A 25,097-nucleotide genomic window follows, 5' to 3' on the forward strand; every position below is an offset into this window, starting at 1 on the left:
TTATCTTCATTGCTCAAGATTCTGTGATTTCACTTCCTGTTTGAGGGGAACAAGGAGCAGAGCTAGGCGTGTGAATGTAGATCATAACTATTTTAAATCTGTTTTTCTGCCTACGTTATTCTCACTGGTGTACTGCGTGTGTCAGTGTATGAAATTTTATTAACTTTTTTTTTTTTTTTTTTTTTGACCGTTCCCATCACACACTCACCACCACCCTTAACCAAAAAGACCAGTTTATGCTCCTGAAATTACATCTTGCCTGAAGAAGGGGCCTGAGTTACCTCGAAAGCTTGTATATTGTAATCTTTTTAGTTAGCCAATAAAAGGTGTCATTTTGCTTGGCTTTTCTCTCCTGAAACATACAAACCTATTCTATTCTTAAAGAGGGGGGAAAAAAAGCTTGCTTCACCATGAGTTTGTTGTTTCAATATATACACGAGGTGTGATTTAAAAAAAAAAAAAAAATACAGTGAATGTTTTAAAAAAGAAACGTTTATTGCAGTAAAATATTTACAACTACTAGTCACCCTCAAAATACTCTCCTTCACTTCGAATGCACTTATCCTCAATGCTCCTGCCACTTTGCAAAGCAGTTCTGGAAGTTTTCTTTCAAGCGGGTTTTTAGTTGGGCTGTCGTGGCTGCCTGGATGTCCTCAATGGATTGAAATCGTTTGCCTTTCATGGTCATTTACAATTTAGGGAACAGCCCGAAGTTGCACGGTGGGGACACAGTGTAATGTTTTTATTCGACAGAAATTGTCATACTAGAAGGGATGTGTGACAAGGAGCGTTGTCGTGATGAAGAATGAAACCATTTCAACATTGTCCTCGGTTATTGATGTTGAAGGACGTACTGATCTATTCACATCTTCAACAGTGTCAGATCCATTATGAAATCGATCAAACCAATTGTAAACAGTCTAAATTGTCGGTGTAGTGTCACCATAAACCGATTTTAACATCTGATGGATTTCCTGAGCTTTTTGCAATTTGAAACAAAATTTCATGTTAATGCGTTGCTCGATATCCATTATTAACGACACACTTGAACTCAACAGTGGCTCACAAACGACTGACTGTATCAAACAAGTTGACACTTGTCACAAACTCGGCTCTAGGATGGACAAGCCAGGACCGGCATTGAATTTTTTTTGCATTGCTCTTGGATGGTGCTCTGCATCAACATTCACCGTGCTTTTTGATCTAAACTGCACATGTAGCCTGTCATTTCATTCATTCACTGTGTGGAAAACAGGTGGTCAAAGCCTTTCTTCCTGTTGACTATATAGTTTCCTGGTCTCTTTTTTGGCAATCATTACCTGTCACGACACTGACAATCGCTTGTATACTTTTCCACAGTACTGACTTTCAAAAGGCCAAATAAGAGGAGTGAGAAAACGTCTACAATATCTGAAACTTTTCAATGGAGAACGGGCACATAATGACCACCTTCTGGAAAATGGAAGCAGGTCAGGGGACAGGAAAGTGAGAGAGCATACGTCCTGCCGCATTAAGTGGCACTGGGTTTGATGAGGGAGAGTTAGGGCTCTGAACAGAAGGCATTTTTAACATGGGAGGTGTAGAGAAGCCTACACTACATGTAGATATAACTGTCCCCACTCTGTGTGCTTGTGACTGCTTTTTTTTTTTTTTTTTTTGATATACATTTTTGCGCCAGATCAGTTTGTCGTGTTGACTGGGTGTCTTTGAAACTTTCACACTTTTTATTTATTTTAATACTTTTTCTGTCAACTGTATCCAAATAAAAACACAACTTTCAGAGCTTTTTTTATGTTTTGATCCTCCTCGCCTAACCCCCTCATTATTAAGCCTGCTTAATCCAAGTGTAGGGCTGCAGGGACCCAGAGCCATGGACGGGGCACAGATTCTTGTGGCAGCTGTACTCTTCGACAGCCTTCAGTGATTTGATCAGCTGACAGTTTGGGTTCACTAACTGCCTTCTTTCCAGTTGCATCTTCAGATTGGGCGTTTTTGTTGTTTTTTTTTTTTTTTCCTTTTCTCTTGTGTCACATGATGTGCTGTTTGTTAGGCTGCAGTTGGCAAGTGTGCCACATGATACTCTGCTGCCATGAAATATTAGATCATTGGAGTCTGTAGTGTGCCTCATACCTTAAAAAAAATTGTTTGCAAATGGCCAACTTTTTTTTTTTTTTTTTTAACAGCTATATGCAGTAATGGGATTTTCCTTATTTTCTCTTCTTTTATGAATGTTCATTTTGTGGCTGACATTGACAGCACAATCACTTACATGCTGTAAGTGCCAGGCCTGAAATAGCCATGGCTACACATTTGCACTCTGGTTATTTTTAGAGACTCTCGTCCTGCACCATCTTTTTGTTTTCTTTTTTTTTTTGCGCTTGTAGCGGCTTCAAGTCTCTTGACCACTGGCTTGTTTTGCAGATGTCTGCTGTCATGATTGCCTGTGATGTTGTTGCCAAGACATATCCCATATAATACACCAATGTGACCGTAACTGCTCAGGGATCGTTTTACTTTTATAGGACTTTTACTTTCGGAGTAACTGCATTCATTTATTCTGCCATCAGCCGCAGGGATTTTCATGACATGGTATTATATTCATTAGGATTTTGACTCCTGCCATTCTTTAAAACTTTGCATACGTTTGTATTCCAGTACATTTTAGTTGTATCAATCAAAGATTTCACATTTTTTCCTCTCCTGGTGGAAATGCACTGAATATAAAAAACACAAGCCTTGAGTAGATTATGAGGCCTCATTAATTAATATAATGAATACCAGTTAATAATCCTGATAAGTTTGGCAAAAGAAAAATGACTAAGGAAAACACATATATCATGAGTTACACTTTTTAAATCCACAAAGACTGGACAATGAAGATTTTGCTTCCCAAACACTTTTGGGTGTATCTTATGGATTTTGGCCTGCTGACCTCAAAACTCCCCTCAAATTTTTTTGTATAGTAATAATTCTTTACATTCCCATACATAGTTCTCACTACTCAAAACACTTTGCAAACTCCACACACGACCCGAACCCACGATCTCCTTACCGCAGAGCAACAACACCACCACTGCGCCACAGGGAATCATGGACTGTTTTATTGCAATCACCTATTTTGTGATCTTCTATCATATATGAAGTATATCTATACAGTAACTGCTCAAATGCAAAATCCGTTTTTTTATTCATTCATTTGGTCTTAAACCTGATAAGCGTGCACATTAAAAGATGTGAAGTAATTGGCCAGTGGAATCCAGGAAAGCTGGAGGGCTTGTGCCTCCTCCAGACCACGAGGGGGCGACCGCCCTAGTTCCTTTGGGGTCCACGGGCACGGAGCTGGGAAGCTCAACCTTGTAGGGGTCCGTGGTCGCTGCCAGGGGGCGCCCCCATGCCTGGAGAACCCTGGACGGGAAGACGAGTGGGGACACCCATAGTGTTTCCGGGTACGCAGCCGGCACTTCCGTCACATTGGGAAGTGCTGGTGGGAAATTGCCGTGAAGCACCTGGAGCTCATCCGGGTGCACATAAAAGGGGCCGCCTCCCTTCAGAGAGAGGCTGGAGTCGGGAGAGAAGTTGGACAAGGTCTCAGGATGAGACACGGGGGCGGCCTGAAGAGTGAGGCATGGTGGTTTGGCCTGGACTTTGGGGAGTCTGTGGGTTGTGGAGCACTGAATATTGTAAATAGACTTGTAAATAAACGTGTGTTGGGTAACAAAGTGATGTCTACCTGTCTGTGTCCGGGTTGTTCCCCACAATACCAAGTCCTGTTGTATTTGTGATTGGGACAACAGTGTTAAAGAATCTCATTACACTGAAAAGAACTGGCCTTTCCATAATGCAGAAAAGTGTGGCACATAAACCACTTGCTGACCCAATAAATATACAGTATTTTTGACTCCTGTACATATACAGTACAACTTGGACTGTGAAAGGAACAAGGAAGATGAAGGATTTGTTTCCATGAATGGGACGGCATGGTGGTGCAGTGGTAGCACTGCCAGCTCATAGCAAGACGGCCAAGGTTGAGCGTCCCGGGTCCTCTCTGCGTGGGGTTTGCATGTTCTCCCCATGTCTGTGTGGGTTTCCTCCCACAGTCCAAAGACATGCAGGTTAGGTTAATTGGTGAACATCACTTGTCCCGTGTGTGTGTGTGGGGGGGGGGGGTGTTTGCCCTGCGGTGGACTGGCACCCTTTCCAGAGTTTTTTCCTTTTCCTGTGCTTTATGAGAGCTGTGATAGGCTCCAGCAGAACTTCATGACCCTGTTCAGGATTAAGCAGGTTAGCAAATAATTGACTGACTGTTTCCATGAATAACTGATTCCAAGACTAAGAAAGGCATTTATGTTGGTCAACAAATCAGACACATCATCAATGACAAGCGGTTCAAAGATCTGCTAGTAGGGCTGGAGGAAAGCTTATGGAGAAGGAATTCAAGGGTCTTACTGAAAATTTTTCGTGGCAACTGTAGAGCACCAATCTATGAGCAGCTGATGCTTCAAGCCTACAAAACCACAACATACGTCATGTTGTTAAACATTCATGTTCTGCATTCACACTTGGACTTCCCTACTAATCTTGGTTCGGTCATGAGTTGTAGACAGTTGCAGTACATGCCCTGTGTTGTCAGTTGTGACAGGCACAGGAACTCAGTCATAACTCTCTGAATAGCCCCCACAACCCTCTGGGACTTGCTGTCATAAAATCAAACTGGTTTCTTATTCTCATAGCCGGTTGCATGGTGGTCTCTGTCTGAGAAACATAGCAGCCAGTGTGTGCTTAACCAGGCGTTCAATGCATACAATACCTGCAAACAGTGAGGAATAATGGCGACTGAATGATAAAAAGGAAAGAGAGTGATTTGGACTGTGTGCATAGGAGAGGCTTGTCAGACTTCAGAGCCAGCACTGGTGGCTTTTCAATACCTTGTGTTTGTCATACCATTGTGCTCCATATGGAATGGCTACTGAAATGAGGCAACTTTACGTTAACTTCCATAGTGCAATGTGAAATTTGGAGCAATGATGACAAGTCGTGAGGAAATCCTATAATCAGTTACCACCTGCTATTCCGACTTATAAATGTCCTGTCATTACTTTACCGACAAATTTTAGTCGTAGGCTTCATGTACATAGGGTATAGCAAGCCGCAGGCAGTTGTGGCATGCATGCTGCTGTGACCTTCAATTATAAAGACTTGTATACCCCACTGATTCATTCCAATAAGTCTGTGACTCACTTTGACAAAATCAGACAGGTTTGATTTTTGTCTTAATTTGTAGGCGCTCACTGTGTGTTCAGAAGAGTTGAGAACCAATAAGTGCTCAACCGGAAGTGTAATGCGTGTAATCCAGTTACGAGGAGTAAGGAAACGTGGGTGTTTTAAACCTCACAAAGAGAAAAGAGATTTTTTTTTTGTCTAATGTCTTGTGTTTTTATGTACCATGATGAAATAGAACTTAATGTGCAAGATTGCCACCAAACTCGCCATCCTGGAAAATATTTGTACAGCACCAGCTCTGTTGTGCACTTTATTGGCTTTCAGGAGAAGGTGCGTGCTCGCTGTACCTTGAAAATGTGTGAAACTGTGTGGCTTAGTCATCATGGAGTCATCCTCAGACGACCAGATCAGCAACAGCAGTCATCAGGTTCGACAGCCCCTCTGACTAGAAGTCATTTAGTGTGCCACCGGCTTAATTTGACACTTCAAAGCACCAAGATAGAGGCAAATGCAGTCAATAAATCCAAAAAGATGTCCACCTATAAGGATCAAAAACTAGTGTGATGCTGGCTTTAGGCCAATTCATGCTACTTGAACTGAAAGCAAGATTTATTTAATGGTTAGCCCCTGTCAGAGAGTCATTTTCATAAGTATTTTTCTTTTGAGTGATCCAATTTAAATCACACACTTTAGAGTTTAAATGGTTGTTTAAATAACACACTTCATTTTTTTTCTTCTCCTTGAATTAATTACCAAAGTTGTTACTGATTTCAGCGTTACTTGCATCAGATGATGGTTTCTACTGAACTCTGCTTGGCATTTTCTTGCCTCATTAAGGTTATTGTCCCAGTTCACTATTTTTTTCTCTCTCTTTCAAATGAATTTCTATTAACAAGGCCTTCCTTGACGAGAGAGAGGTCTTTCCTCCCTGGTTTATAATCCCGTATTAACATTAGGTTATCTGTTATTGGAAACCACCTGTCAAAGGGGTTGATATGAACTTGGCTGTTGTGATACAGATCCTTGAGTTCTTTATGGTTGCAAGTGGAAACAGCTGCTGCCATTTGCCAGCTGCTCATGAAAGCATATTTCCGGAATAAGCGGAAGTGGGGACAGGAAAGTGGTATTGTCTGGATGATTGTTTGAATGGGAAACATTCCCTGTGCAATTCTTTATAGAAAGCCACTTTAAAGTCAGCCTGTTTTTCTTGTGGCCCTGAAAGACACATTTGTTAGATGCCATAGTAATAGGATTCAGGGTGAAAGGTGCTTTGTAACCCATAGCTTAAGCTTTATGACCTTTTTTCCAGACAGTGGATGACTGGTTTACGTTATGTGACCCCATCATTTGTGTTCCCTCTTTTATTTCAAAGCTTCGTTTTTCTAGTCTTCTTAACTCTGTATTATGTATAGCAGGGAAATTGCTGCCTGTAACTCCTTCTCTGTAAAAAGAATACCAGTAGTAAGGATACGAGACACTGATTTTGTTCTGTACCAAAAATGATTTCATAAACAGCCAGCTACAAAATGTTTATAAAGTTTACCACAACATACACAAACAATTAGGATATACAGACACTTTCCTGTTTTAAATGGAGGTGAAGGCATTCTGGTTTTTACTTGAAAAAACGAAACCTACTCTCTAGCTGATCAAGAATCAATTTCTTTCCCCTCCGTCGCTGCCCTTGGGGTGATTTGTTCTATTAATTACAGTTTGGGATTCTGCTTTGTCACTGTAAAAATATGTGTGGGTCAGGGCACAGAAGAGAAGAAAACAGACAGCATTTCTGTTCTTGGCTATAACAACTGAAATAAAGGCTGTGACACACACACTGCAGTCAGACGTGATCTGCTCCAGAGAGCTTCACTTTTTTTTTTTCTTTTTTCTTCTCCCTCTTTTTAGGTGGTCATGCTTGTATACCAACAGTCAAATGAGGATATGCAGAAGGACAAGGGAGCATGAACGACACGACAGAACGGAAATTAGAGACCTTGCAGCCTGGAGAGTCGAGTTGTCCTGCTCGCAGGTGAGGCTTCTAGACCAATGCGTTTTAATGAAAGGCAGTGAATCCACTGAAATTTTGTTATTCTTCCCCTGCTTTCGTCATTTTCGCAAGATACAGTGAAAAATTTAAATAACCTTTGTTGGCTAGAGTTTAAGGCTACCCTGAAATATTCATGATTGAATGAAGTCTTTGTGCTGCTTGAATGTAGAATTAAGGGGATGCAGGTCCCTGAAGAGTCTCATCTTCCTTTGAAGAGACTCTTGGGTCTATAAATACCTAAGAGACATTGTCTCTGAAGAGCGCTGCTGAAGTCGTAATGACGCAGTGCAGAGATTTCTAATTGCTGTTGCTACAGTAACTTGGTGATTTTATTAAAAGTGTGTTTTGTGATACTTGTACAGTGTGCATATGAATGAAGTCTGCACTGTCTGTCATGTGTTTACCTAGCTGAAGTGACATCGCCTAGAAATCTGTGTGAAAGTTCACACAAGAGTAGGCGTCTCTATAAATCATCTATTGTCTGTCTTGATGTTCCTTACATTTTTTCATTCCTGCTGTGGTGGTATTTTGATTAGATGTATTGTGCACTTTGTACTGTTTATATGTCTTCAACCATATGGAAGTACATTGGTATTTATTTTTACAGTGTAAAGAGGTAGCTAATTGTTGAACAGATGTTGCAATTTCCCTTCCACTTTCTCAGCATAGTATACCTGACAAAGGGAAGCTTCTTTTGCCATAAAAAATGTTCTAGTTTTCAGTTTGTGTGTAAAATATTTTGAATTAGCTTTTGTTGTAAACTGGGTGTTGCATTATGTGAATCAGGTATGCATATTAAATAGTTGCCATGACTGAAAAAAAGAAAGATTAATTACCTTTCATTTAGCTGTTTAATACTTTGTAATGTGGACATAGCTCACATTTCTTCACTTACTTCTTAATTACAGTATTTACCATTACACTTGCCTTTTTTTTTTTTGGTCATTACTTTCTCGTATACGAAGTATAGGGAAAGTGTCGTAATTGTCCAAAAATTTGATGTTGAGATTTTGATGAATCTCGACGTTTTAGACCTCCCTGACTTTCTCGTAGAGGGAAAGTATTGGAATCATCCAAATATTCCATTTCGATATTTTGGTGAATCTTGACGTTTTAGACTTCCCTGAGTCCGAAAATACCATTTTTGGAATCACGTCTGTGTCTGTGTGTGTGTGTGTGTGTGTGTGTGTGTGTGTGTGTGTGTAAGTAAACACAATAATGAGTACACTTTCACTTAGGTCAACAAAATATTACATGCAATTATTTGGTACAAAACACAGATTTCTATCAACTTTTGGGCTATTTCTGCTAACCAGAAGTGGTACTTTACCTTTTATTCATGCAGCTGCAAAGATTTATTCAACTTTACTTTTATAGTAATTGTTCGATATATTATTAATTTAATTTGATTTGTTGTCGATTGTCTGCGGTGGGCTGGCGCCCTGCCCGGGGTTTGTTTCTGCCTTGCACTCTGTGTTGGCTGGGATTGGCTCCAGCTGCAGTGGGTTGGACAATGACTGACTGACTGTTGTCGATTGTTCTTTAATGTACATAATATAAAAATATGATCATTGTCTACCGGTTTACTCCTCAAATATCCATCCATATTTCTGAGTATACGAGAAAGTCTAGGGGGAGACCACTCCTGATTTTTTTCTAACATGTATTAAACACAGTCATGAGCTGACTTCCAGCTCTAATTGAGACTGGCCATTTGGCCATACATTGTTCACAAAGTATTCAGTTCATTGCAATTTAGGCCCCGTTGGTCCAGTGTGGGTCATGGGTAGGCATACTTTAACTGTCGGTACAGAGTAGCACACACAGATATTCGAGTGTCGTCAGGCTTTTTTCAGGGTGGCTGCTCAGCTGTTTTGAACTGCCGCTCTGCTGTTAATCAGGCCACTCAAGCTTCCTACCATATAGCAGTTTGGAAGTGCCTTCCAGCTGTACTCCTGAAACGGGGTAACCGCTCACCATTCTTTTGTCGGTGCTTTACTGTGATTAATCGATAATTTCTCGGAGTACCTATCAAATTGTCAATATTTGTTTTGAAAATTGCACCTCTCCTTTTACTTTGATGTAAATTAGGAATATTTAATGGTGAAACAGTTCATTTTGTTATTTTTTAATCTTATTGTGTATAAAATATACAGGTGCTGGTCATAAAATTAGAATATCATGACAAAGTTGATTTATTTCAGTAATTCCATTCAAAAAGTGAAACTTGTATATTAGATTCATTCATTACACACACACTGATGTATTTCAAATGTTTATTTCTTTTAATGTTGATGATTATAACTGACAACTAATGAAAGTCCCAAATTCAGTATGTCGGAAAATTAGCGCCAGAAGTTATTTTTGAATCTTCACCATGAACACTTACTTGGCATCAATTTTAACTTAAGTGATGGGCAAAAGGTGTCCAGTGATGATGTCATCCGATTGCCCACTTTGTGTGTGACGGCTGGAAGTGGATTTGAATACAATCATGAGGTCTCGTCTACTAGCGGTAAGTGAGTGTACTGTACTGAGATCAGCTGATGGAAAACAATGGGAATAAAAAATAACTTTCTCTTGTTTATTGTTAAAATACACAAGAAATCTGTAACAAAATACTCTGTACAAATACCTGTACTTGTTTTCTATAGGAGGGTCGGTGGTTGTATTGTGTTCGTTGGGTGCCAAGGCTAACTTTGCTGGACTTAACAAACAAAGTGCACTTGTGAACACACTCTCAGAAAAAGGTTGCCTTGAAAGCTTGCATATTGTAATTGGTTCAGTTAGCCAATAAAAGGTGTCATTTTGCTTAACTTCTCATTGCATCCATAATGGCTAACACTGCTCAACACCCTACTACTATCAATGTGGAATAAGACATAATTTAGTCAAGGTATAATATTCATACAAATATTCATGCAGCTATACAGTAGTTATGATTTTACAATGACTCTGTAATGCTGTAAATTCATTTTTATTTATAACAGAGATGCTGTTGTTGACAATCAGCAATGTAGAGTTGGAAAACATTTCAATAATGAGTTAGCAAAAATGTGTGGGTAGCTGCTTTCCACACACAGACAGTGTATAGATCATGAAGTTCTAAACAAACAACTAAATTAGATGATCCAAAAAAAAAAAAAAATTAAGAATATGGATGAATTATGATAAATGAATATTCAAAACCCTAAAATGATTATACTTTAGAAAATACTCATTTTGTTAAATGTAAATATATAAAAGAACATAAAATAACTTTTTATAATTGAACATGTTTGCTCATAGTTCCTGATAAAATTGTCACATTTGCAATCGGTATAAATTTTAATATGCAAATAAGACCTGGGAAAGCTAATGTGTTAACTTTTATGGTCAATGTGGCTGTTTAATGCGTTAAAAAATGCTGTCCAGGGCAACTAGGCAATCGCGTCAGAAAGTGTTTTCATCATTTTCATGTAATTTTGTTTTACATGATGAAACAATAATACAAAAAAGTTAAGTATGAATCTAAAGAATTACATACACATCCAGTACGATATTTATATACTACCTTTAAAAATTTAGAAAAGTAAACTTTTATTTAAAAGTTTTAAATTACACATATCAGTATGGTAATTTCCTTGATTTATACATATCAACATAGGTGCAGGGGAGTGGGAGGAAGAGGGATTTATGGTAGTACTGGAACAATACTAAGGAATAGCAGCAAAGGTGAAAATTACAGATCAAATCAATGTCATATCACATACATGCATGTTATCAGTCCAGTCCAGCCAGTCACTGATATGGACCCCCAGATACTTATCTATATGATGGCATTATAGGGTCATCAGGTGGGCACTCTCCTTCCCTTTTTGTTTCATTGATAGGCACATGATGCCTGTGAAAGGTTCAACACTAACACTTGACCTGCCAGCTGCACCCACCATTAACCCTGCCTGTTGGCTGATGGTCATGTTGTCACTAATTTTTGGTCCTTTCTTTTTAGCCAGAGCCAGTTGCTGCTTTGCTTAGTATCCTCTTCCAATTATTTGATAACCTGTTGGAGGGTCTATCCTCTGATCCCTCATCTCTTTCAGTGGTCTAGTGATGGTCACAAAGGAATCATAATCAAAACATGTTAATGCGTCACTCTCTGGTTGATTAAGATTATTGTCTTTTGCATAGTACAATTCATGTTCTGTTACTAAAACACACAATATTGTAAATAATGGTGGAGTATTACATTGAATTAGCCTTCATAGTTTTATCAAGGATGGGTCAAGTCCGTATCTAGAAGTGAGTCTAGATAAACATGGGAAGAATTTTTCATTCTCTTTTGGTCTGAAGTTAAAGAGTAGTTAGGTTTGTAAATTACAAATAACCAACAAAGTTCAGGATGCTGAATACCTGTGAATTTTGTTGAAAAAGTTTTTTAAGCCCTGATTTTCTGTTTATTTGCACATTCATACACATGCCTGTAATACTAGCTACTTGTTGTTTTTGCCATATGTGCTTTATCATTGAGTGAGAGACACAAAGAAGGCCGAGTGTTGGCTTGGCTTCTCATCATTTGGCTGCTACTCCCACCTCCACCCCCTCAATGTACATTAGGCATTAGAACCACAGGAAATGCAGTCATCAGCTTTGCAATCAGGCAGAGCTATTTGGTCAGATTTGTAGTGATGAAGATAAGTTTCACAGAGCTGTGACATCACTTTTGGCTCTTGGGCTGTGATGTTTATCTGATCCAGATGTTTGTGAGCTTAGAAGGGTCATGTTTTCATCTAGCACAACGCTGACAGCTTTGTTGGTATTTGTCAAGCAAATAACTGAGTCCATATTTATAAACCCTTCAGACCTTGCAGTGGCACATTTTAGGTTGTTTTCTTTTTTCATGAATTCAATATTTGTGGAATCATCAGAGATGCTTTAAGATAATTGTGGGAAGCAACAACTAGGTTCCTTCGGTATCTCTCCACATAACATTCACAAAAAGTACAATTATCATTATCACTCTTAACGTCGGGAAGGGTGGGAGGTGGTATAGGACCCAGCAATTACAAAGCATGTGTATGTCGACCCACCAGTCTGGTGGGGTGGGAGCTTTGCGTGTTATGTAAACAGCTCTGCCTGTAGTTGTACACAAATTTCCTCAAGAATATTTCTTGCATATAAAACACTTATATTCTCTCATTCTTCACTTAGCACATTTCCAGTACTGAAACTGATTGTTTCTTGTTTTCAGAGTAAATTATTTTATTTTTTTTTTAACATTGAAACAGTATGGATTTTGTATAAGCTTCAGTCTTTATTTGTGAGAACATTATTTAAAAGGCTATTTTACTAATAACTAATTCACAAATTTAACATTTTTACAGTGAGAATATGAAAACAAAATTGGTAAAATCCTACAAAAGTAGTAAGGCAGTGGAATCAAATACAAGGAAGATGGAACAGATTAGGCTTTCCCAAAAACCAGAAAACACCTTCAGGCTCAGTGCTTTAGAGATTCATTTGGTCAACTCCTTGTTTGGTGGTTTAGAAAATGGTAGCAGATAAAAAGACAAGTCGTCATACATACTCCTTTTGTGTTTAATCCAACTAAAATACAGTAGAAGACACTATGTATGCCAGTTGTACAAGTACTGTGGAAGATGCACACTTCTAGAGAGGCCTGCATGAAACTGAGTTATAATTATGTAAGTATCCATTAATAGTTATGTTGGAGCTTACTAGTACAGGAGCACCTGGGGAGGATGTTGCAGAATGTGGAGAAGAACATCTAGTAATTGTCCCAGATGTAACCCCAGAAGAGATTTTTAAACGTAGCTCACCAACATTACTCCCATCACCCTAAAGTTTGGACAAGGCAACCAGAGTAGACGAGACGGGGAGAAGAGTGAGGGAGGACCGTGTTTTAGCTAGTGGGAAGACAGTCCACTCGATAGGCCAGGACCTGTATAATCGTGCCCAATGTTTCTGTTCATTTGCTTTGTTAATTTCTTTTCCCTTTAATCACTCCTCCACAATACTTATGAGTGCTGTGACCTACTGTGATCTTAGGTTTTCAACAATCTTGCTACAGTATTCATGTTGACAAGATGCATTGTTAATGCCTTTCATAGCATATTTGCTCACATATTAATTTGAAAAAAAAATTTAGTCTTCATGCCAAATTTTACCTTGATGTTTTAATCTTGTATTAAGAGTGGGAACAAGCAATAGTAATTGTTGTTCTAGTTCATAATGGAAATATTGTTGAAATGTATTCCTCACTGTTCAACTCTACTGTAAACACCATTTCTGTATACGTGCAGCAAACATTCAGCGGTTTATGTTCTTATTTTTATTTTGTATATTAGTGTGAACCACACACTACAAAAGGCATAGGGCAGAGGTGGGCAAAGTCATTCCTGGAGGGCCGCAGTGGCTGCGGGTTTTTGTTCCAACCCAGTTGCTTAATAAGAAGTGCTTGCTTGTTGCTCAATAAGAAGTGCTTGTTGCTCAAGTAACACTTCTGCTTCATTTCAGTTGTCTCACTAGTTAAGATTTTGATCACTTTATTGCTTATTTTAGTCTTAAACAGCTGTATTCTTGGTTTTTAATTACCCCTTATTACACAGCAAAAAGTCCAGTGTTGAATGAACTCCCACAGAGTTGATTTCAACACTTTTTCTGGGTTTATATAGCTCCACACTCTCCAGAGTTAAATTAACACATTCAAAAGTGTTAAATATTTAACACTATGTCAGAGTTCTTTCTTTAACTCACAAAACTGAGTTGAAGTAACATTAAGGGATTAGACAAACAACACTGCTCAGAGTTAATTTCTTTTACTAATTTAATTGTTAGTTTCACTCCCTAAAGTGTCAAGTTATCTGGACTGAAAAAAAATGTTATAATAAGAATTGATGTCAACAAAACAAAATAATTTTCAAAAATAACATTTATTTTTGCCTTTTTATACTTTTTCATACAATTTGATTAAAACATTGTAAATGAAGGTACAATGTACAGTCTTTCATCTGAAACATTGTATGAACTTTGAATATCAAATGGTTTATGAATTTTAAGCTCAGACATTTTTGTTAGACAAAATTCCTCACTTCGTAATACTATGAATGCATGATGATGATCATCAAACTTCTCTGTGAATAGCTTGTTTGTCAAGAAGAAAATTTGATCAACCAGAAGTATTTCACTTATTTGAGAAAACACTGGTATGCCTTCCTCAATTGCACTGCAAACAACAAGTCCAGGTTTATATTCTACACCATCAACTTTAACCCAACTAGTTGAGAAAACATCATTTGACAAGATCATTTCAAGCATTTCATTGTTGACCACATTCTCATCTCTGAGAGAAAAAGATTTAATTGGCCCATACTCGTTTTGTTTGAGGTTGAAGGTTTCCCAGTGATAGGCAATGGCCATCTGATGCTTTTTAGCCAGTGATTTTGTGATGTTTTTGAAATTTTTGAAATAATCTTTAAACACCTTGTGTTTGGCTTCAAACCTCATAGACCACATATATAATAAGGGGCCAATCTTCCTTATAGAAGATGGGTAGTGGATCATAAAATGATGCTTGGGCAATAGGTTTCTATGTGGATACAAGTACTTAAATAGCTTATGGTGGTCAACAATTAAATGCTTTAAATATATTGTCATGCCCAGAGTGAGAGAAGGTGAAAAAACTATGTTCAATATTTGAAGTAACAACAGTAACAAATTCCAGTTTTTGTTCCCTGCATTAATGATGTCACCAAACAACAGTGGGATGTTTTTCACAAGACACAATGTCTGAACAGAATTCAAACCAATGCTGTTGCCAGCAGTCTCCAAAATTATCTTTGTGGGGCGGTTTTTTCGTTCTAAAAATCCATAATCATAACAATAAATTCTGGACAACAAGTCCTGTTCTGAAATAGTGTTCTGTAAGATATGCAAAAAGCAATTTGATTTCATATTGGGCCACACCTTCTAGGAGATCATGCATTATATCAAATGAATAGTTGTTACAAACATGGAAATAATTCAGTGAATTAAGTACTGAATTTTTTTTCAAACCATATAATGACACCAATTGTGGGTTTTCATATAGAGACTTGCAATGCATTTCAAATATGTCTTTTCCACGAAGGATCACCTTAGGATCATCCTCACTGTATACTGTTTGAGAATCATTCTTTTCCATCAAACAAAGGCGACAGAAATGACGGCTACTGAATGACTCACTAAAACCAAGAATTTTGTGCATTCCTAGATTATCTCCAGTGATCTGTGAGATTGTACCATATATCTGCTCATCAGAAAAGGGAAGGGTCAGCCCTTGGTGTTCCAGTATTTTCAAATCATTTATAAATGGTTCCAGTATAACATCAAAACCATACTTGTGCAAATCTTGTGCATGAAAAAGCGATACCAAATGAATGTTCATCAAAACCGAATTAAATTTTGGGGGCAAGTTTCTTAAAACAAAATAAAGACAACCAATTTTATGAATGCCATGTTTGGAGCCCAGGGGATTGGCGGTTTCAAAATCGTCATAGTAGACTTGAATTTGTAAGGCATGTCTTTTTGTGCTAAACAAAGGATGGGATTTAAAATAACTTTCATCAGAAAAATCATTGTAAGTGTCAGGCTCTGGTTTACACTCTTCTGTTAGGAAAGCACAAATGTCTGGATTTCTGAACATGAATTTCAATGTTTCTAAAACTGGTACATATATAAAAGTATCATTTACTGGTACTTGATCATAAGTACCAGATTTCTGATTTCGCCTGTTGTCATATCTGACTCCCAATGTTATTTCAACTGGCTCGACAACTCCCCATTTTAGGCTGAAGTATTTATTTCATTTCCATTCAGTATTAAGATTTGTAAATGGGTTTTCTAATTTTTTAAAAGATTCATTTATCTCAGATATGTTGGGGTCATTAATAGGTATAGCAGAAATAGCGGTATGCTTTGCTTGTGAGCGGAGCTCACGTGTTAGTTCCTCCAAATCTCCTACAATTGAGGACACCAAACTGTTAGAAATTCCACTGCCCTGTAATTTGGCCACAATGGATGCACACATTTCTTTGGTTAGATCTTTAAGTCCTGAATCATTGCTCTCAGAAGAAACACTAGAAAAGTCCAATTGATTTTGGGGACCAAATCTGTCTTCCAAAGCATGTGCCTGAGATAAAGATGCAATTGTCTCGCTATCGGAACACACAATAGTTGAAGTTTGAGCAACTTGCTGAACATTGCTATGAACACTATTAAGGTGCTTCCGAAAACCTGCAAAGGTTAGGAACTGACGCCTACACCCTTGCTGAGCACAAAACAATTTGAACTTTGGTCCAGGATAGTAACCATATGTAACTCTTAAATGTGAAATCAACTGCTGACTGCTGGGATACAGTTTCTGACACATGAAACAGGTCAGCATCATTTTAGCCTCTTACTCTCAGAGTGAAAACTGTACTGGCTGGTTAAGCAGTCTGGCTCTCAATTCTCTAACTCTGGGTGACTCCTTCATCTTCCCCACATCAATGTTATATACTGTTGTCTGCAGGAATGTATAAAAATTCACTAATGCAGCATCATAAGACAAATTAAACACAAAATGTGCTTTGAAAAGTTCATCAAATGCCGCAAGGGAGCGGTTTGCCTGGCATGGGACGAGGTGCTTATCCATGGAGATGTAGAAGCTGTCAATCTTGCTCTTCTGACGCCCAACAGTGAGAAGGTATGGCTGCCGACCGTGCTGGCTGCGGACATGCTCCTCCAAACTGCAGCATGACTAGGGTTTAGACAAGGAAACAGAACATTAGACAAGTATAATCTGCAGCCATGGAAAAAACTATATTTAAAGCCATTATTCAAACACTTCACTGGCCAGATGTTAGTGCATATGAAGGCGATTTCATTCACTTTTTAATACTCATTTATACATGTGGCTTAGAAGCTGGAGTGGGCAATTAACCAAAAAAACACCAAAAGTGATTTCCTATTCCTAACTGATGTAATTGTGCTCAAGTCAGTGTATTTGGTTAATGTATTTGATGAGTGCTCATCACAGCTCTGCTCTTGAGTCCACGTTTGGGCATGCAGAGCAGAAATGCACTCTTCAGCAAGAATGGTTTTCCGCTTGCAAATACTGTTACATGTGTTCATATATGTGATAATTATATAACTGAAGAAATTTACAATTTTTAGAACTAGAACTCCTAAAATAAGTTGTTTATAAAAAGTGTTTGCTTCAGCCAATTGAAGGCACAGTGTACTTCCACATACACACATGCCCATGATCAGGATAATACCACCTCAGCCTCATTTTGACAACTCTGATAAAGGTGATTGTTTTTCATTCTATAGTAGCTTACTCACTTGATAAATAAGAATACAGGCTGCCCCCAGGTTCATTAACACACTTCTCATCACACTTAAAATAAAATAAACACAGTGGATAAAAAGCTATATGGGCCCAATTCAAAATTGTTTTGGTAAGCATGTAGACTCCCAATGGGGTTACTTTGAAAGTGAAATGAGGAGTTCTTGACAAGTGTATTAATCATAACCAAGGTAAAGGTGTCAAATAATCACAAAGTATTCCAGAGCATATGGCCCAGCCCTACTTAGAAAGTGACATGACAAATTATTATAATCCCCACAATATCATTTACCTTATGAAAGACTACAAGTCTCTCAACCGCATCACATGCACTAATTTTAGGAGCCTTTGGTCCTCCAGGACGTGGTGGAAGAAGATGTATCAGCAACAACAGGGAGGCCATTTCTTGGTCATAAGCTGAGTACAAAGATTCACAAAAATTAAATGAAAACTTAAAATTAAAGTTGAAAGAACAAGGAGACAATATGAAATTTTTAAACAGTATTGTTCATATTTATCCAAAATAACAGATCAACTGTCAGAGATGCACTGAATAAACAAATCTAGTAAAAAAAGAATATCATAGATGCTGTTGCTTCCTAATTGTAATCACTTAGTAATAAAAACTGTAACAGAAAATTCTTCAAAACAAATACAACTCACTTGTTGCCTCATCAAGATCACTTCCTGGGAGACTTTCTGCTGACTGCATCAAGCGGCGCAACTCTGGTGTTGAAGTGAGACACTTAGCCTCTTTTATGACATTTGGCTTGAAGAACAGATCCCATTTTTGAAACAGCCTAGAGGACGTGTCATCATCGAATAGGAGAGTGAAATCTTGATCCACCTTTAAGAAACAATACATTAAACTAGTACTACAAGAAATACTTTCAAATGTCAAGCCATTCTAAACAGTGTATTACAAATTTACCAGTCCTTTTGTATCCAGGAATCTTGGGAAAGTGGAGAGGATATCAACACTTCTGTCTGGGTCATTAACAAGATTCTGACGGTACTGAAAGGTCTCTCTCATCTTCTGAAAAATCAGGGAATTGTCTGTGGTATGGTTGAGCAAAGACATGGCCTCTTTGCAAGCATCCCCATCAAGCTGCCTTTCAACAGTAACCATCCTTTGGAAATTTGGGCCTCCTGGAGAAAAGTCTTTAGAGCTTTTTGTTGGAAGTGCAGATTCTCTGCAAATCTTTCTTTGGACTGTCTTCAGACGCCAAGAAATGTAACCCGTGCTACTTGCAGCATCATAGAAGTGTTCCTGAAAGAAAAAGAACAAAATTAATTACATTGTCATACTTGGGTCATAAATAATCTCAGAAAATTTAAATGTGAATGCCATGCACACAGCTTTGCAAGTATGACATGAAAAAATCATGCAATTATTATTGTTATGTAGCTGAAGGCAGCTGATAGGTACCGGCAGGCCAAGCGGAATGCGGCTTTGGTGGTTTCTGAGGCAAAAACTCGGGCGTGGGAGGAGTTTGGGGAGGCCATGGAGAATGACTTTCGGACGGCTTCGAGGAGATTCTGGTCCACCATCCGGCGTCTCAGGAAGGGGAAGCAGTGCAGTGTCAACACTGTATATGGTGGGGATGGTGCGCTGCTGACCTCGACTCGGGATGTTGTGGGTCGGTGGGGGGAATACTTCGAAGACCTCCTCAATCCCATTAACATGCCTTCCAATGAGGAAGCAGAGCCTGGGGACTCAGAGGTGGGCTCCCCCATCTCTGGGACTGAGGTCACCGAGGTGGTCAAAAAACTCCTTGGTGGTAGGGCCCCGGGGGTGGATGAGATACGCCCAGAGTTCCTCAAGGCTCTGGATGTTGTAGGACTGTCTTGGCTGACACGCCTCTGCAACATCGCATGGACATCAGGGACAGTGCCTCTGGATTGGCAGACCGGGGTGGTGGTCCCCCTCTTTAAGAAGGGGGATCGGAGGGTGTGTTCCAACTACAGAGGGATCACACTCCTCAGCCTCCCTGGAAAAGTCTATTCAGGGGTCCTGGAGAGGAGGGTCCGTCGGATAGTCGAGCCTCGGATTCAGGAGGAACAGTGTGGTTTTCGTCCTGGTCGCGGAACAGTGGACCAGCTCTATACCCTTAGCAGGGTCCTGGAGGGTGCATGGGAGTTTGCCCAACCAGTCTACATGTGTTTTGTGGACTTAGAAAAGGCATTCGACCGTGTCCCTCGGGGAATCCTGTGGGGGGTACTCCGAGAGTCCGAGAGTATGGGGTACCGGCCCCCCTGATAAGGGCTGTTCAGTCCCTGTACGATCGGTGCCAGAGCTTGGTCCGCATTGCCGGCAGTAAGTCGAACCCGTTTCCAGTGAGAGTTGGACTCCGCCAGGGCTGCCCTTTGTCACCGATTCTGTTCATATCTTTTATGGACAGAATTTCTAGGCGCAGCCAGGGTGTTGAGGGGGTCCAGTTTGGTGGGCTCAGGATTGGGTCACTGCTTTTTGCAGATGATGTTGTCCTATTTGCTTCATCAGGCCGTGATCTTCAGCTCTCTCTGGATCGGTTCGCAGCCGAGTGTGAAGCGGCTGGGATGAGAATCAGCACCTCCAAATCCGAGACCATGGTCCTCAGCCGGAAAAGGGTGGAGTGCCCTCTCAGGGTTGGTAGCGAGATCCTGCCCCAAGTGGAGGAGTTCAAGTATCTCGGGGTCTTGTTCACGAGTGAGGGAAGAATGGAGCGTGAGATCGACAGGCGGATCGGTGCGGCATCCGCAGTAATGCGGACATTGCATCGGTCTGTCGTGGTGAAAAAGGAGCTGAGCCGCAAGGCGAAGCTCTCAATTTACCAGTCGATCTATGTTCCTACCCTCACCTATGGTCATGAGCTATGGGTAGTGACCGAAAGAACGAGATCGCGAATACAAGCGGCTGAAATGAGTTTCCTCCGCAGGGTGTCTGGGCTTTCCCTTAAAGATAGGGTGAGAAGCTCAGTCATCCGGGAGGGGCTCAGAGTAGAGCCGCTGCTCCTCCGCATCGAGAGGAGTCAGATGAGGTGGCTCGGGCATCTGATCAGGATGCCTCCTGGACGCCTCCCTGGTGAGGTGTTCCGGGCACGTCCAACCGGGAGGAGGCCCCGGGGAAGACCCAGGACACGCTGGAGGGACTATGTCTCTCGACTGGCCTGGGAACGCCTTGGGATTCTCCCGGAAGAGCTAGAAGAAGTGGCCGGGGAGAGGGAAGTCTGGGCATCTCTGGCTCAAGCTGCTGCCCCCGCGACCCGACCTCGGATAAGCGGGAGACAATGGATGGATGGATTATTACATAGCCTCTCTTGGTATATGGATCCTTGAGGGAAGGGAACAGTGTCACTATCCCAAGAGCATACTCTTCTCGGATTGCTTTAGTAGGATGGAGCCTGAGAGAAGATTATTAAATTAGTAATCAAAATTTGTGCAGTGTACATGCAGTTATTCATCACAAATAAAAAGAATATAAAAACATACCCATGATTATCAATCATGTGAGTCACCAATATGTGAATCATTTGTCTTCTTGTGCTATCTGTTAGGGTTTCTGATGTTTGGTACTCCTGTAGTACTTTTTCACCACCAGACTTGGCTCTTAGCACATCTTCTATCAACTAATAAAAAGAAAAGCATGAGAATGCAAAACATGGTGATACACAGCTTTTCTAGAGACAGAGTAAAAAATATGTTAAGAAACTCCAGAGAGCTTTGTTAAAACCTGTTTAGAAGACAATGCACCATCCTCAATTCTCCGTCTCTTGCTAGGGACCTCATCTACTATTACAGTTGATGCATTTGAGTTTAAGCTTGAATCAGACATCTCAGAAACAGAAGACAAGGAACATGTAGAGAACTCTAAAGGAATAGAATAGGAATGTAAAGGAATATTCTATAGGGTGTAAAAGTGCTTCAATATACCTGACTTTACTTCTTACCATCATCACAGAAAACTGTCACCACCACATTGCCTTGTCCAACAAGTTCATTGAATATTTCTGCATCAATTTCTGTCCCTGTTGCATCTCTATATATAACTTTTGCATCAGGTGGCAGGCAAAATTTCTCAATGACTGAAAAAGACAGTGAGTTAAAAATTAATATGCTTTTGAGGTCAGCACTGTTTTTTTGCCTCACAACCAATGACTGTTCACGTTAAATATACCCATCGGCCACTGTATAATCATTACGAGACTTTTCTCTCACAAAACCCATTCCTAGGCTGGGGATCGATGCCTTTTACATGCATTGATATTCAGAAAATTTTCCTAATGGCTATCTATATATCGACATTTTTTCCGATAGAAATAAATAGGCTAAAATAAATACTCAAACTCTTAATTATTCAAGTTACAAAGGTTTATCTGTATTCACCGTCATTTAAGGAACTACCACTAGATGAAGCCTGACTGTGAATGTGCAGTTTTCAGGTCAGATTGTGTCTTCACAAGGCCTATGGATTTTATATCACCCCCTTGTCTCCAAAAGCTGTTATTACAGACTACATTAAACAGAAGGCTAACTGAAAGTGTAGATATTAATCATCCCATTTAAAATGAAATATATTAACTTCCTGATCAATAAATATTTTATGACATCACTACCCATTCCCTCCTAAATAGCTGATGTATATTTTACTCTTGAGGCACATGTTGCAGAACTTTAGCAATTTACACCCATTTATGAAATAGTTTGCTAAAGGAATGTAAAGAAATCAGAGTCTACAAGGTGCATTCAGAATGATTTTTTTTTTAACCATTTTTCTAAGCAACGTATAATTTTACCTTTTTCATGGAACTGCAGAAAGTCAAACTGCCCTTCATCCTCATCCAACTTCACATACTTCTGTTGTTGGTTATGCTTCACCTGAACTAGCATGTTTGTACTGAAACGTAATAATGATTGACAAAGTAAATTTTCATTTAAAGGTAAAACTGTGAATAATAATAATAATAATATAGTGAAGTCATGGTCACGGACAACTAAGGCCCAGTCCACGTGGCAAAAGAGACTCTTAAAAACAATGTTTTTCTTCTAGCCTTTTCAAAAAGGTTCATGTCCTCACGACCTTTTAAGAAACACCGTCCACAAGGAAACGTAAAAACACCGTGGGATTTATTCAGACTAAACAGAAATAAAACTTAAACACCAATCGTTATAAAACCGAAGGAAAAATCACTGAAATTGACAAAGGCAGAATGTGAAACGAACTGGAATGAAAGGGAAGTGCCCGAGCTGCCAAAAATAATTTGATTACTGCATCTCCGAGATGTTTAAGCCAATTTTACTATCTGTTTCTTCAGCAACGAAATGTCCTTTTTTCCCCGAAGTCGCATGGATTGTAAATCAAGACAGATACTGTGTGCAAAAAGAATGCAGCCAAGAAGTAATTATTTTAAATTATTTATTTTGAACCATTTTTATTTTGACCAGTCTATGGATAAGTTTAATCAAAGTTTTCACCTGTAAACACGGCGACGACAGAGTTGTGTTTTCAAAAGTCTCCACTCTGGAACCCACTTACAAAACGTTTTGAGGCCCGGAAAACGCCATTGTCATGTGGACACGAGGCCAAACCGCCGCAAAACTTGGGGGGAGGGGGGGTGTATTCTCCGCAAATGTGTGTTTGTGCATATTACAGTTTACTGCATGAATTTAGGTGACTTTGACTTGATTGCACTTACCGTGTACAACTGCTTGAGAGGAGGAAAATGCCGCCAACTTCTGTCCTTCGTCTCCAACTGAAGTGAAATTCATGGGTGGAGCTTAATTACATTTCTGCAGAGTTGGACTAACACTGATGTGATCAACTCTGTTTAATAACTCCAACTGTGAACACCATTTATATCGGAATGTGTTAAAATTACACTTTGGGGGTGAAAATGAACTCGGAAATATTTAACCCTGAAATTTAAACTCTCCAGTTTTTGCTGTGTAGCAATCGGATGCAAATGACAAAAGAAACCAGTATTTCTCCATTTAGCTGGTTTCCATTTACACCTGTGTGTGTTTATCGTGCATTATTTGGTTTAATTAAATACTTGGAAGTAAAGTCAAGAGAAAAAAGTGAATGGCTGAGAATTACACTTCTGTTTTAGACTTCAAATCATTTGGATGATATCCTTAGAAAGGAAAAAAAAATCTAGAATATGAGAATGACTTGACATGGCAGAGTTAAAGCATTAACAAGCCATGAAATTAAATAATTGACAAGGATTTTTTTTTTAATTAAGCAATTGAGTTGGAACAAAAAAACTTTGCCCACCCCTGGCGTAGGGGTTTAGCAATGAAGTAAGCGGTCGGATATGAGTCGTTTGTGGGGTTTGACAGGGAACATCATGAAACTGCCAGAAATATAAGCAGGTCACCTAGTGCACCCTTTATCAGTGACCATTTGTCCATCTTTGTCTTTCTGCCCCTACGTCTGTGCTTTATGAACCTTGAATAGGGGTGCTCAGCTCCAGTCCTGGAGGTCTGTAATGGGTACAGGTTTTTATTCCAACCAGTTTTGTAATTAGAAGCCAGGCCTAGCAGATAATGAAACTTTGTATTTTAATTATATGCCATTAGTACTCTCATTTCTCCAAGACAAATCTTTATCAAAGTGTAGATTTTTTTATTTTCTGAGAACATTATTCATATGTTTTATGGTCCAGAACAGATTTGTACCTCTTGGTCCTTACTTTTCTCTCTCATTTGTTTCGAAACATTGCATTAAATCCGCGGTTCTCAAACTGTGGGGATGTAACAAAAAAGGGGGTGCGAATGTTGCCATATGTGGCGTAATTTCGCTATTCGTAGCGGTGTATCGGCAGCAAAAAATATAGGAATAAATTTTATTAGGGCTTCAAAAAAACATTAGGGGGGCGCGATTAATACTGTTATGAAAACTCGGGTCACAAATACTTAAAGGTGGAGAAACACTGCATTAAATGATGCATATACACAGGTTTAAATGGAAGCCTGTTAATTGGAGAGCTGGTGGTTCCTTTATCATTTGTACCTCATTATTAACTGATGACTGCTTAAGAAAACAGACAATTAAAACTTGTAATGCAGCTATTTAAAACTAAAATAGGCAATTAAGGGTTCTGAATCATAAATGAGTTAAGTAAAACTACACCCAAAAGAACATACTGCTTTACTAGTAAATAAATAAGTTCTAATTAAACATTTTGGTTAAAGGAAAACATGCAGCCACTGTTGACCTCCAGGAGCAGAGCTGAGTACCCCCAACCTAGGGGAAAAAAGCTTATTTTAACTTTAGAATTAGATGGAAGTGTGGGGCATTGCCTTAAATGAAGGTAGGCCCCACCATTCTCTGATTATGAAAGCCTGCCAAACCCCCCAGTCTGAGCAGGACAGAAACGCACATTTATTTAGGCCTAGTTCTTGTGGGGTGCATCAATTAAGTGCTTTATTGTTAAACCCGTTTGGACTCTTATACTTAACATTCACAGTGGAAGGTTCAAA

The 25,097-nt window shown here is 39.4% G+C and overlaps 1 protein-coding gene across 2 annotated transcripts in view; it reads left to right on the forward strand.

The window, feature by feature from the left end:
* The window catches only part of mrtfba (myocardin related transcription factor Ba), a 66,284-nt gene that overhangs the window by 14,819 nt on the left and 26,368 nt on the right, over positions 1-25,097 (forward strand). For both annotated transcript variants that reach the window (XM_028814115.2, XM_028814116.2), the window contains exon 2: positions 7,123-7,246. The gene's annotated coding sequence lies outside the window, so the exon portion shown is untranslated. The remainder of the gene's footprint in view (positions 1-7,122; positions 7,247-25,097) is intronic.

Source organism: Erpetoichthys calabaricus, chromosome 11 (assembly GCF_900747795.2).
Source record: "Erpetoichthys calabaricus chromosome 11, fErpCal1.3, whole genome shotgun sequence".
In the NCBI taxonomy this organism is placed as follows: Eukaryota; Metazoa; Chordata; class Cladistia; order Polypteriformes; family Polypteridae; genus Erpetoichthys; species Erpetoichthys calabaricus.